We start from the raw sequence: 13,295 nt of genomic DNA, 5'->3' as shown, positions 1-13,295 counted from the left end.
CCTGGCCAGGTCCTGCTCCCTCCTCTCCTATCCCCCCACCTTCAGCCTTCCTGAACCCTTAGTCAGGCGGGGCAGGGCTGGCTTCAGCACCTCAGGGCGGCCATCTTTGCCTCGCCGAGGTCGGGAGGAGGAGGGGAAGAGGGATGGGGGAAGACAGGCAGGAGCCCCCTCCCACGCCCTGGGATCAGAGGAAGAGGCAGTTTCTTCTCCTTCCCTCCAGGGTCTGGAGGGGGGGAGGGTCTCTCTGCCCAGGAGAGGCCGGGCTTCCTCCCATCCTGGAGCCGGAGCCCACGGGAATGGGAATGGGGGCGGGGGAGACAGGAGCTCTAAGACAGAAAGAGAAACGCAGGAGACTTTGTTCAGCATCTCTGTACTCCCCTTCCCCGTGGGGGCGGGGCGGGGCGGGGGAAGAGTTGCTCTCAGTTGTCCCTCTCCTCCTCTTCCCGCTTTCCGGAGGGGTCCCTCCCAAAGCTTACTACGCCCCCTCCACAATCTTCTCTCTTAGGCCCCTCCCAATCCCTTCCCCTCCGCCTCCAGCCCTAGAAAGACTGGATGGGGGAGGTGATTCCCGTTCATCTGTGGCTGGATCCAGTTCCGGGCTTTCCTGCGCCTGACCTCAAGCCCAGCCTCGTCCTCCTCCTGTTTCCGGCCCGAGCGGCTGTCCCCAAGTCCCTTTTCCGCTTCCTCATAGCGGTGCCCCGCCCTCGTCCCACTTCCAGAGGAGTTCAGCTCCACCTCCTCCTCCATCATTCCCGCCCAAGGCCCCATGACAGACAGACAGTGGTGAGCCCCACCTCCCAGGAGACATCACAGACCGGTCCTCTCTCCCCTTCCCCTCAGAATCCTCCCTGGCTAGGGAGTGGCCAGTTCTGTGACGAAGGGACCGCCTGCCAGGTGGAGGTCCAGCCCCCCCGGCCCCGCCCCCACCCCGATTCCCGCCCCCCCCCGACTCCCGCCCCCACCCCCACCCCGCCCCCCCAAGATCCCTAGGGTTCGTTTGTGAGTGTCGTGGTCGGGAAATCTATGTCTGGTGCCCCCCTCCCCCTACACTTCCTTCCTCAGAGCCCTTCCAGTATGGTGGTGCCCGGCGTGGTGCGGGAGGGGGGGGGCGGGGAATTCTGCCCCCTCAGGGAGGTGGGACCGCACCCCCAAAAGTGGCGATTTGTTCTTCCTTTCTCTTCCCTTTCCTCCTTTCCTTCATTCTTTTCTTTCCTCCTCCCTCCCTCCCTCTCTTCCCTTCTTTCTTATCTCCCTTCCCGTTCTCTCTACTTCCTCCCTCCTTCCTTTTCCTCCTTCCTTTCCTATCTCCCTCCCTCTCTTCCCTCCTTTCTTATCTCCCTTCCTTCCTCTCTTTTCTCTTCTTTCTTTCCTTTCTCTTCCCTCCCTCCCCTTCCCTTCCTTCATTCCTCCTTTCTTTTTTCTCCTTCCTTCGTTCTGTCCTTCCCTCTCTTCTTCCCTTCCTTTCTCTGCCCTCCATTCCTTCCTTTTTGCTCCATCCTTCCCTCCCTCCCTTCTTCCCCTCCTTCCTCTTCCTTCCCTCACTCCTTTCCTTTCTTTTTTCTCCTTCCTTCGTTCTGTCCTTCCCTCTCTTCTTCCCTTCTTTTCTCTGCCCTCCATTCCTTCCTTTTTGCTCCTTCCTTCCCTCCCTCACTTCTTTCCTTCCCTCCTCTTCCCCCTAAATCCTCCATTCCCTTCTTCCTTTTTGCACCTTCCTTCTTTTCCTCCTTTCCTTCCTTCCTTTCTTTTCTCCCTCCCTTTTTCCATTTCTTCCCCTTCTTCCTTCCTCTATTTCTTCCTCCCTTCCTCCTTCCCTCTCTTCCTCCCTTCTTCCCCTTGAGTATATCTAGGGAATGGAGCTAAAGCTCAAACAAGATCACATTTGGTGGTAATTAAGAAATGTGTTGATGTTTATATTGTCCAGTGATTTCCCAGCACTGTGGATTTTTTTCTTTTCAAGTTACAATAAAATTAATTTATGTAAGCCAGAAGGAAGAATAATGTAGGCATTTGAGGTTTCAGGTAAAATTGTATGGAAGTTAAGAGATCTCATGATGAATCAGTAAATGGGTTATGCCACAGTTACTTACCTACCTTGATTTAAAGTTTCGTTAGGAAGCCATGTGTTGATTGCAAAAAAATTTTTTTTAGAATTTATTCCCATAGTGGGATTAACATTTAGCTTTTGGAAAAAGGAGGATTTATTTTCTAGTACTAGTTAATTGGTATGTTGACACAGACTAATACCATAGAATATTTCATAAGTGATCTCTTTTTTTTCCCTTGGGCTATCCTTTTATTTATTTATTTATTTGTTTATCTATCTATCTATTTATTTATTTATTAAGCCTTTACCTTCTGTCTTAGAAGGATTCTAAGGTAGAAGAGTGGTAAAGGCTAGGCAATTGGGGTTAAATGACTTGCCAAGGGACACAGAACTAGGAAGTGTCTGAGGCACATTTGAACCCAGGTCCTCTGGGCTCCAGATCTGGTTCTCTATCCCCTGAACTACCTGGGTCCCCCTTGGCCTATACTTTTAAACAGAAATGTGGAAACTCTTAGAGACTGACCAAAGAAATTATTAGGCTTGTATACTCATCATAAGCTCATTTCATTACTAAAAGTTAATAGTTAAATGCCTTTATGCATTTGGAATAGGCCTTTGGAGTTCTCAGTACCAGAGTAATTGCAGCCATAACGTGGACGGGACCTCAGTGGTGCTTAAAAACAGTCATTGAACAGGTAAAAACGTTTTTCTGCTTACTAACATTGAAATTTCATTGATTGCCATTTATTTGCCATTGATTTTAACAGTCAGGAATAGAGTAAAAATCCAAGAAAGAAATTGGAGGCTGTGTGCTGCCAAATAGATTTTGCCACTGAGATCCTGATCTAACACTCATGCTTTCTTTTCATTCAGAGACAGATTAGTTTGCTCCAATTTGGGAAACCAGCTAATCAAATTTCTCAGGAAGACCATACTTGAGACAGGAACCTTGACAGCATTCAAAGGTAACAACTGACAGCAAATGAAAAGCTAGGAAATATTGAAAAGCAGATGTTGAGGGTCACCTAAGCATCCTGGAGCTCTTGGTTAGGGACAGAAAACCCTAATAACTCGGTTATTCCTGCGGGTGTGACAGCATTAGGCAACAAGCTAATAGTCAAAATAATTTTCAACTGCCAACCTACTCTGTTTAAGAAGGCAAAGAAGTATATAGACATTTGGGGGAAGATTTTGATCCAAAATGATAATGTGCTTTAGGGGATAAATTGGGGGGGGGTACTTTAAGGGTTAAACTTGCTGATGTGGGTTATTCACTGTATAGGGAATAATCTCATTCCCTGACAACGAAGAAATGAAATATTATTGCTCTTTAGAAATGCAGATGTAGGGGGCAGCTGGGTAGCTCAGTGGATTGAGAGCCAGGTCTAGAGATGGGTTCAACCTAGAGGTCCTAGGTTCAAATCTGGCCTCAGAAACTTCCCAGCTGTGTGACCCTGGGCAAGTCACTTCACCCCCTAGCCCTTAACACTCTTCTCTCTTGGAGCTAATACACAGTATTGACTCCAAGACAGAAGGTAAGGGTTTAAAAAAAAGAAGAAGAAATGCAGATGTACTCCCATTGTCAGCAAACCCTATATTTGAAAAATCAGACCTATAAAACCAGGGTTTGGTGAATTGAACGGATTGGACTTGGGAATTGACTGACATCTTGTCTACCTTTGAGGTTTTTTTCCTTGTTTACCTGCCCTGACTCTGCTTTTTCATTGCCTTAGGTTTATGCAAATAGCATCAATAATATTGATCTCCATCATATACCTGGACAACTAGCCATACCGGTGATACTTCTACTGTGGCTTTTCCTTTGTGTGCCTTTACTAGGTGAGTAAAATTCTATTGTGTTGTTCAGTGCTTTAAGAAAAACTGGAGTTTTTAATTTAATATCTTATTAGTATTATGTTTGCTCTAGGTTTCTTATGGTGTCTTTTTTCCAAATTTTAGACTCGGTTTTTCACCAAAAAATTATTTTAAACTATGTTTTTGTCAGTTGACTCCCCAGAGCCAGTGGAAGGAAATCTTAAAACTTTGATGGGGTTTTTCTTACTGAAAGTTTTGTCTTTCAGGATTTGTGATCTTTGAAACTATCCGTTTTATTTATCCTAGCTATTGTAATTTAGCCTTATTGATACTGGATTTCAGGAGGCACATCGGTCCGTAAGAAGTTATAATTTGTCATTTTTTCAATGCTTCAGCATTGTTTGGCATACAATGAATTAATGACATCTGAAACATTATAAATGGCAATGTTCTTCAAAGTGGCCCTTTAAAAATAGGAAGGAGGACTGAAATGTGCTCTTTCTCTAAATAGAAAGGCAGGAACCTATATTATGTTATCTGTGTTAGGATCATCCAATTCCTTTAATGGCTTTTTAGTGATGATAGAATAAATTTAAACTATATAGTGTATATTGGTCATTCATGGAAAATATGCTGAATGCCCTCAGTTCATTAAAGGTTTATTTTACCAGTGGAGTTAAGAATGCCATACTTAAAGCTCTTAGGCTGGTTTTATTATCTTACCTATTATTATTTGAGATATATGTATACACACACACACACACACACACACACACACACACACACACACACACACACATATATATATATATATATATATATATATATATATATATTTGAGCATAATAGCATAGGTCAGTATTAATTGAAAGGGAAGAAAACTGTTCAAAGGTTGGTTTTTGAGCATTTCTGGGGAGCGAAGCCAGATTAGAGGATGAATAATGAGGAAGAGGAAGCAGGAGATGTGGAAAACTTTCAAGAAGTCGAACAGTGAAGGGAACAGATGGGTAGTTAATTGGGAAAGAAAGGACAAGGAAATGGCTGTTAGAATTCGGGAGCCAAGTAGAAAGCCTGATGAGAGGAGAGAGGCTGGCTCCTTTAGCAAGATGCTGGAAGAAGTAGAGAAATCAAAGGCACAAGTACAAGAATTAGCCTTAATGAGTTGCTGGGAATAGTTACATTTTGTGACAGGAGGGAAGAGGAGGAAAATGGGATGTTTAGAAATTTTCCAAAGTACAAGAGAGGTTCTGAGGGAGATTCTGCTGAAAGAAGAGAGAGGAAAATGGTTGGAACAACTGGCATTAGGAATAAAAATAAAATAATATAACACTTAGCGTTTGCAAAGTGTACTTCTCACAATTACAAGGTGTAGTCCAAGTGCAATGCTCACTCCACCTTTAAATTACTTTGCGTTTATTTATCTCTTTGTGTATACACAGTGGAATATAACCTTTTTGAGGACAGAAGTGTTTTCATTTTTCTTTGATATTCCTAGTGCCTAGCATAATGCATGCACATGGTAGGGGTTTAATAAATGGTTGCCAAATTATCCCCATTTTACAGATGACAAAAGGAAACCTGTAAGGTGTTAAATGACTCACCAGTGGTCACACAATCTATGAGTTTGTGAAGGGTAAATTTAGTTAAATCAGTTAAGGTCTCAGAGTCTCAGCTTCCTCTTGTATCAAATGGAGTTGTTATTGCCTCAGGGAGCCTTAAAGTATTATATCAGTCTGATTTGTTATAGCGATTAAGATCTTCTTTTTTATCACTTTTTATCACTCTTTATCACTTTTTATCACTTGGGTCTTATAATCCATCTTATCCCTGCTCTGTCCTTTTTTCTTGTGTTCCCTTTTTACCTTTCCCTTGCTTCTGTTCCTATTCTCTATATCCATTTCTAGCCCAAGTGTCTTCTAAAGTTGGGGTGGTTATTACTGAAATTCAGGCTAATTAGATTTGAAGTTCATCTGTTGCCATTCCCTATTTTCCAAATAGCAAAATGTTATGATCTTGTATGTAAAGTGGTTTGAGCCTAGATGTGCTGCTTATTTATCTTCAAATGGAAGGATGCATTACTTTTTCCTAGGTATTAAGTGTTTTCTTTTAAAATTTAGATATCTTGTGGCACAATGACGAGTGAACTAGGAACCTCTGAAAGTCAGGTAAACAAGGCAAGTGAAGACGGTCTTCCCAAGAATGAAACAGTTACATTGGGGGAGGCCAGCCAGGCTCCTCCAGAGATGACCACCAAGGGGACTCTAGTAGATCATTCCTACGTAGACACCCATATGCTCCTTCACCCAGAGCTGCTCTCTCGGGAGTTCCTGCTGCTCACACTGCAGGAAAAAAATATAATTGGTAAAGAGGAAATAAAGACCAGCAAAAATGACCTTATTGCTCTCTATAACCGCCATGCATTGCCATTGCCTCAAAGGCAATTACCAAAAAGTAGATGGGGCAAAGTAGTTGAAGAGAAAAGAGAAGTGAAAAATGAATTGAAAAATGAGCAAAAAAGTGATGTGAGTGTGGCAGCTTCAAGGAAAAGACCCCGCATAGTCTTTGATGGCAATTCCACAAGTACGAGGATAAAAGTAAGAAGGACAGAAAAGGCAGCTAATGATGGCTCACAACCTCCTCCATCAGCTGGCTTTACTAACAGTACCATTATCAAGTTACCAAATTCAAAAGCTTCCTCTGTACCTTCCACTTTGCCTACAGGCCTTAAAGTGAACCCCCCAAATGACACTAAACAGAGCCCTGTGTTAATGGATAGTAGTACAGTGGCCAATGTAAAATCACAACCTTTGTCTCATGTTGAGGAAACTTCTGTTGTGAAATTAAAGAGAATTGTTCCAAGAGAAGACGCAAAGTCAGTGAACGAATTCAAGTCCTCAGGAACAAAGAAAAAGATCCAACGTATTACATGGCCATGAATGAAAGGGGTTAGATCTTGAAAGATTTAAAACAGCCCTTTCCAAAATTTACTTTCCCCTTGACCATTTGTTTTCCTTTTTGATCCTTACCTCTAATGTACTGGTAGTCAAATAGTTAAAAATCAGCCTTTTTTTAAAAACTAAAAGTCCTGCTCTATGTCATTAATTACCTTGGCCAAATGGCTGTTTGCAATATGATATATATAAAGTTTTCTGATTCGGCACAGAAATAATTTTCCCCAGACATCTTCAGGAAAAGGGACAATTTTCCAAATTTTTGTTCATGTCTCACTCTTTGACATAGCCAGTTTGATGGTTCTCCTCCTCATCATATAGATGGATCGGCCAGTATTACTAAATGAATTCCCTAGACAGCACTAAGGAAAGTGCGTTCATAGCAAGGTTCTGAAATAATCCGAACTTGCCCGTAAACTGCTGTCACTTTGATGGTTTCCTTTAGCCACAGGTAATAAGAGTTTTCATTGATGGCAACCTGCTTTAGTTATGAATTTATTGGGTAGAAGGTGTTGAATTTAAAGTCTGCCTACCTGTGGGATCTTGCATGTCATAGTTTGATCTACTGTTATGATAATTTGAGGTTCAAGAAGTTTAGAACCATAAAAAATGATCAACTCACTGTATTTAACCTAAAGGTCCATTCAAATAGTCACAGCTGTTCACAGTCTGTGCTGCTACTACTACAGGCAACCCTAAGAGATATTGTCTGTACTCCTAAGGAAGAAAAAGAGTTTTATTGGTTGGATGTATAGAGACAAGGGAAAATGGTCTGGAATGGCAGAAGCAGATTCTAGAGCTAGAAGATAGCTACAAAGGAAATAGCTGCCTGCTGGTATATTGTAATGGCCTGCCATGTGAATGACCATTATTTGTTGTTTCAGCATTTTTAAATTTATGTCCCCCTTTGGGGTTGTCTTGGCAGAAACAACAGAATAGTCTACCATTTCCTTCCCCAACTTATTTCAAAGATGAGGAACTGAAGCAAACAGGGTTAAGTGACTTGCCCAGGGTCACACAAAGGAAGATGAGTCTTCCTGATTCCAGGCCCAGAACTCTGTCCATTGAGTCATTTAGCTACCCCACCCACTCATCCAGCACCCATCATCTTAACTCTTAAATCACTAAAACATTGAACTTATGAAATAATTTGTTTTAGTGGACTTGCATCTCTGATTTTACACGAATGTGCTTTATGTGGAACTTTTCTTGGGGACGTTACTTATATAAAGGGCTTGTATGGTTCACCTCCAACCTGGGGTGGGATTTTTCCAATACTTTGTAGAGAAGGACCTTCCTTTGCTTTTGGATGCTAAACTCATTTGCTCGAGTTTAGTTCTTGACTAGTCTTTCAAACTGTTGTTTAGCTTTGTGGATAAATACTTGAAATTCCAGCCCGTGATTTTTTAAACCATCAGATGCCTTTAACTCAGGTTGTATATTCTGTATAATAAAATATAGCCTAGCTATGGATGCTTCTCGGATAGATGGTCATTTGCTGGCCTGATTGGGCTGAACTTGGGAAGCAAGTTCCAAGGGCACAAATTTATGTTTGAAGATTTGCACAGTTGCAAACTTGGAGTAGTCCAATAGTTCACAGTTTTCATTCATTGGTCACACTGGCCTTTCATGGCCGTTTTTTCTCTCTTAAGTGAAAAGTATTCTACTGGCAATACTTAGTCCTCACCACTCTTCTGCCTTAGAACTGATATGCATTTTAAGACAAACGTTAAAAAAAAAGTTTACATTAAGTCAAAATACCAGTCGATTGTCATAAATGTATGTTAGCTTCCCTTCTCCACTATTGTAAATTTTTTTTACATTTCAATGCTGTCAAAATGTTATTTTTTTAAAAGTGCTCTTTTAGTAAACACTTGCAGGTTTTATACTTCAGTGCAAACAAGTTTAATATTGTAATGTGCATTTTTGTATGTAAAGATTCTTTGAAATACCCTCATTCTTATTTGAATAAAATGAATTCAATTCTAAGAAGTAAAATCGACTAGTTTCTTTGATTGACCTTGTCCTTCCGTTCGCCTTTATGTGTTCTATTTTGTGGGCGCTTCTGTCTCTGCATAACATTTTCCCTGGTGATCCTCACAGACAGCAAGCAGTATGTTTACTTTAACTTTTTAAAAACAATTTCTATTCTCAGCACTTAGGTAGCAGTTAAAGACCTCCTTACCTCTCTCTGCATCTTCACTCTTCATTCCTGTCTGAGATCTGTATGTGGGTAAATATAAAACCCTGAAACCTTGGATTAGGTGGAATGTAGATTATATAATACATATTATATATTAGTCAGCTTCAAGTCCAATGGATGGCACTTTATTTGGGACCTGCTGTTTTGTTGACAAGAAAAGTGCCCCAGAGCAATGGCGCAAAGAGGCAAAACTTTGTGGTTGAACATTTCCTGTAAGATCCATGGCTCCATGATCTCTTGGGTAGGGAGGCTTTATCCAGAAGACAAAGTGTCTGTGCGAACATGAGTAAGATGACTCGCTATCAAACTGTTGAAAAATGAGTCCGCTTGTGCCATCCCAAAGCTGGCAGCTATTTTCTGCCTGGTTTGGCACATTGTGTGCTCTCTGGCTGTATGTAGGTAAGGAGTTTCAGAAGCCTAAAGGTCAGCTGTGAAAGCCAGGCTTTTGTGCTTGTTAAGGGCATGTTTACCATTCCCAAACACCAAAAACAGCAGGCCCAGATTTTTTTATTGCCTTTACTCATCTGCTTTTGTTGGCAGCAGTGGCCAAAAGTCATTCAGAAGCACCCATCTTCCAGAGCGACATCAATATTTCAATTTGACTGACGTTAGTACACTGGGCTGATGGGGTTGCTAATTGTTGGTGCGGTTTATTTTCCTTAGGTAAAATATGTTGCAGAAATGGAAAAATCTCACCTTGTGAGCTGGCAAATGATTGGGTGGGAATTAGGGAAAAGATTTCTTCTATTTCTCAAGCCATCATCTCTGAAATCTTAACAGCTTTACATGTGAGTAGATGCATGTGTGGGGGATGAGATCCCGTGGGTAATTCTCAATTTGGCTTGTTGTAACCCCACTTCTCAAGACCCCTGAGTGTCACTATTCCTTAGACTAAGACTTCCTGCCCCCCACTCCACCCCATAAAACTTGTACAGTTTGGGCAACTAGACTGCATGTTTTCATTGGTATATTGTATGAAATGGTCAATGAATCTGTCTTTTTTTATTTTTAAACCCTCACCTTCCATCCTGGAATCAGTTGGTTCCAAGACAGAAGAATGGTAAGAGCTAGGCAATGGGGGTTAAGTGACTTGCCCAGGGTCACACAGCTGGGAAGTGTCCAGGGTCAAATTTGGACCTCCCTCTCTAGGCCTGGCTCTCAAACTCCTGAGCTACTCAGCTACCCCCGAATCTGTCTTTTTTAAAGAAAGGAAGTATTAACTTTGATGAGCCCAAGATGGCCATAGGAGAATGATCTTTGTAAATTACAGAAAAAATCCATAGAGTATTAAAATACATGAACTAAAATATGCAGATTTAAAAAAATATATACAAAAGTACAGCTAAACACAAGCCACCAAACCAAGTTCAACAGTCTCTGGTAGTTTCATTTATATGCAGTAATTCCTATCCCCACCCCCAGCCCAACAAAATAATGAGCAGTTCTTTTCATTTAAAGTTTTATTTAAAACAATATAGATGTAGGGGGCAGCTGGGTAGCTCAGTGGATTGAGAGCTAGGCCTAGAGACAGGAGGTCCTAGGTTCAAATCTAGCCTCAGACACTTCCCATCTGTGTGACCCTGGGCAAGTCACTTGACCCCCATTGCCTAGCCCTTACTACTCTTCTGCCTTGGAACCAATACACAGTATTGACACAGTATTTTAGAAAAAAAAAAGACCAGTATAGATTTGATTATTTTTCCTAGTTCAATAAAATAATTTTTGGTCATTTAACTGAGATGGCATTGAATAAGTAAATAAGTTTAGGTAGGATGGTCATTTGATTTCCATTGGCTCTGCCTACACATGGGCAATTAATATTTCTCTAATTATTTAAATCTGACTTTATTTGTATAAAGAGTCTTTTATAATTACATTCACATATAGTTTCTGGATTTGTCTTGGAAGATATACTCCTAGGTATTTTATTCTATCTATGATTAATTTAAATGGGTTATCTCTTACTACCTCTTCTTGCAGGACATTGTTAATGATGTATAGAAATGCTGATGATTTCTGTGGGTTTATTTTATAACCTCTTACTTGCTAAAATTGATAGTTGATAGTTTATAGATATGTAAATTAGAAAAATAGTCTATATATAGAGAGTATCAAAAGAAATAATGAAAAAAGTGTTAAAGATAGAGATCTAGCAGTAAAACTATCTAATATTGGCCAAGGAATAGAAAAGTAGATCAGGAGAACAGAATAGACATACAACAAAGAGTCTCAAAAAGATTATGGTAATCTCATATTTGACAACAGACAAGATCTAAGTTTTTGGAATAAAAAGTCACTAGTTAGTAATTGTTGGGAAAACTGGAAAGCAGTTTGGCAGAAACTAGACATAGATCAATGTCTTACACCATTTACCATGATAAGATCAAAATGGATACCTGACTGAGGTATAAAGGCAGATATAAACAAAGTAAAAAAAAACAAGGAACATATTATATAACAGATTTATGGATAAAAGATGAATTTATGAATAATCAAGAGATAGAAAAATATATTCAATTGAAAAGATTTTGTACAAATAAAACTAATGTAGCTAAAATTAGAAGGAAAGTAGTAAATGGGGGGATTTTATAGGCAGTTTCTCAGAGATCTCATATCTAACATATAGAGAAATTTGTCAAATATATGAGCCATTCTCCAACTGACAAATGGTGAAAAGATATAAGCAGATTGTTTTTGGTTGAAGAAATCAAACCTATATATAAATATATGATAACATGCTTTAAATCATTAATTAGAGAAATGCAAATCAAAACAGCTCTGAGATACCATCACACCTACCAGATTGGCTAAAATGGTAAAAGGGCAAGATAACCACTGTTGGAGGGGATGTGGAAAAATAGGAACACACGTTCATTGTTGGTGAAACTGTGAGTTGATCCCACCATTCTGGAGAGCAATCAATCTAGAATTATACTCAAAGAGTTATAAAACTGTGAATACCTTTTGACCCAGTGATACCTCTATTAGCTTTATTTCCTAGGATGATCAGGGGAAAGGGGAAAGAAAATATATATCCTAAAATATGGGTAGCAGTTCTTTTTGTGATGGCCAAGAACTGGAAACTCAAGGGATGTCCATGAATTGAGGAATGGCTGAACAAGTTGTGGTATATGATTGTAAAGGAATACTATTGTACCATAAGAGATGATAAGATGATCAAAAACACCTGGAAAGGCTTATATTAAATGTCACTAAGTGAAATGAGCAGAGCCAGGAGAATGTTGTACACAGTAACAAAATAATATATGATAATCAACTATGAATGGCTTGACTATTCCCGGACAGCTCCAAGAGACTCCATATAAAATAAAGGGATCTACCACCACGTGTAATAATTAAAATGGGTTTGACAAATATAAGAATTTTAAAAAGTATTGTGGTTGTCCATTGATAATTAACTCAAGTCATGAGACTGTAGTAGCTTCAGTAACTTTATTACAGCAAAATAATGATAGTAAGAGAGAGAGATGTAGAAAATATGGCCTAAAAATACCAAGATGGCCAAAGAAAGAACCTCCAGGGTCCCGGGGGCTCCTGCTTTATACACAATTTTCTCCACCCATCAGCTCTCTTCCTCACATGTCAGGAATCAATCACAGTCTCCCAATCTGCCTAGCACTGTGTGTGTGTGTGGGGGGGAAGAGGCAGTGCTTATGATCTTTTAGGGTATGAGCTTCCTTTTATAGTAAAAGGTTCCGACTAACCAAGTGTTAATGACTAAGTGTGAAAGGCAGGGGGACTTCCTTCCAGTTCTTGACTGATTAAATTAAAATAAACAAAGAGAGTTTAAATTCTCTTTCACACAGAAGAAACAGATGGAGTGTGAATGCAAATTGAAACATATTTTTTTTCACTTTTTTCCTCAAGGAATTTTTCTCTAGTATAAGCGATATGTGTCTTTTTCCACAACACAACAAACATAGAAATATGTGTCATATGATAATGTATGAACAACCTATATCAAACTACCTTCTTTCTTGGAGAGGGGAGAGGAGCAGGAGGAAGGGGGAAACAAGGATGAGATAGATTTTTGGATATAGTTGATATGAGAATTTATTTCCCTTGAATAAGGATATTTACTATAATTTATTATAACAAATCATATATATTATTTTACATATTATGTTGATACATATATAGCTGTGTGACCCTGGGCAAGTCACTTAACCCCAACTGCCTAGGCCTTACCATTCTTTTGCCTTGGAACTGATATTTGATTCTAAGAAAGAGAAAACAAAAACAACATGGATGGAAGAAGATT

The 13,295-nt window shown here is 40.1% G+C and overlaps 1 long non-coding RNA gene across 4 annotated transcripts; it reads left to right on the top strand.

Annotated features, from left to right (window-relative positions):
- Positions 1-661: 661 nt before the first annotated feature.
- Positions 662-8,808, top strand: LOC100011882 (uncharacterized). Of its 4 annotated transcripts, none has more exons than XR_001625430.2 (5): positions 662-783; positions 2,656-2,739; positions 2,918-3,009; positions 3,778-3,883; positions 5,977-8,808. It is a non-coding gene; the product is annotated as an uncharacterized LOC100011882 (long non-coding RNA). The 4 variants fall into 4 exon arrangements; XR_001625429.2 differs by having other exon boundaries at positions 743-894; XR_001625431.2 differs by lacking the exon at positions 662-783 and adding an exon at positions 1,162-1,885.
- The last annotated feature ends 4,487 nt before the right edge of the window (positions 8,809-13,295 follow it).

The sequence above is a fragment of the Monodelphis domestica genome, chromosome X (assembly GCF_027887165.1).
Source record: "Monodelphis domestica isolate mMonDom1 chromosome X, mMonDom1.pri, whole genome shotgun sequence".
NCBI classification, from domain to species: Eukaryota; Metazoa; Chordata; class Mammalia; order Didelphimorphia; family Didelphidae; genus Monodelphis; species Monodelphis domestica.
Note: the sequence above shows the minus strand (reverse complement) of the source record. Positions and strands in the feature narration are given on the sequence as shown.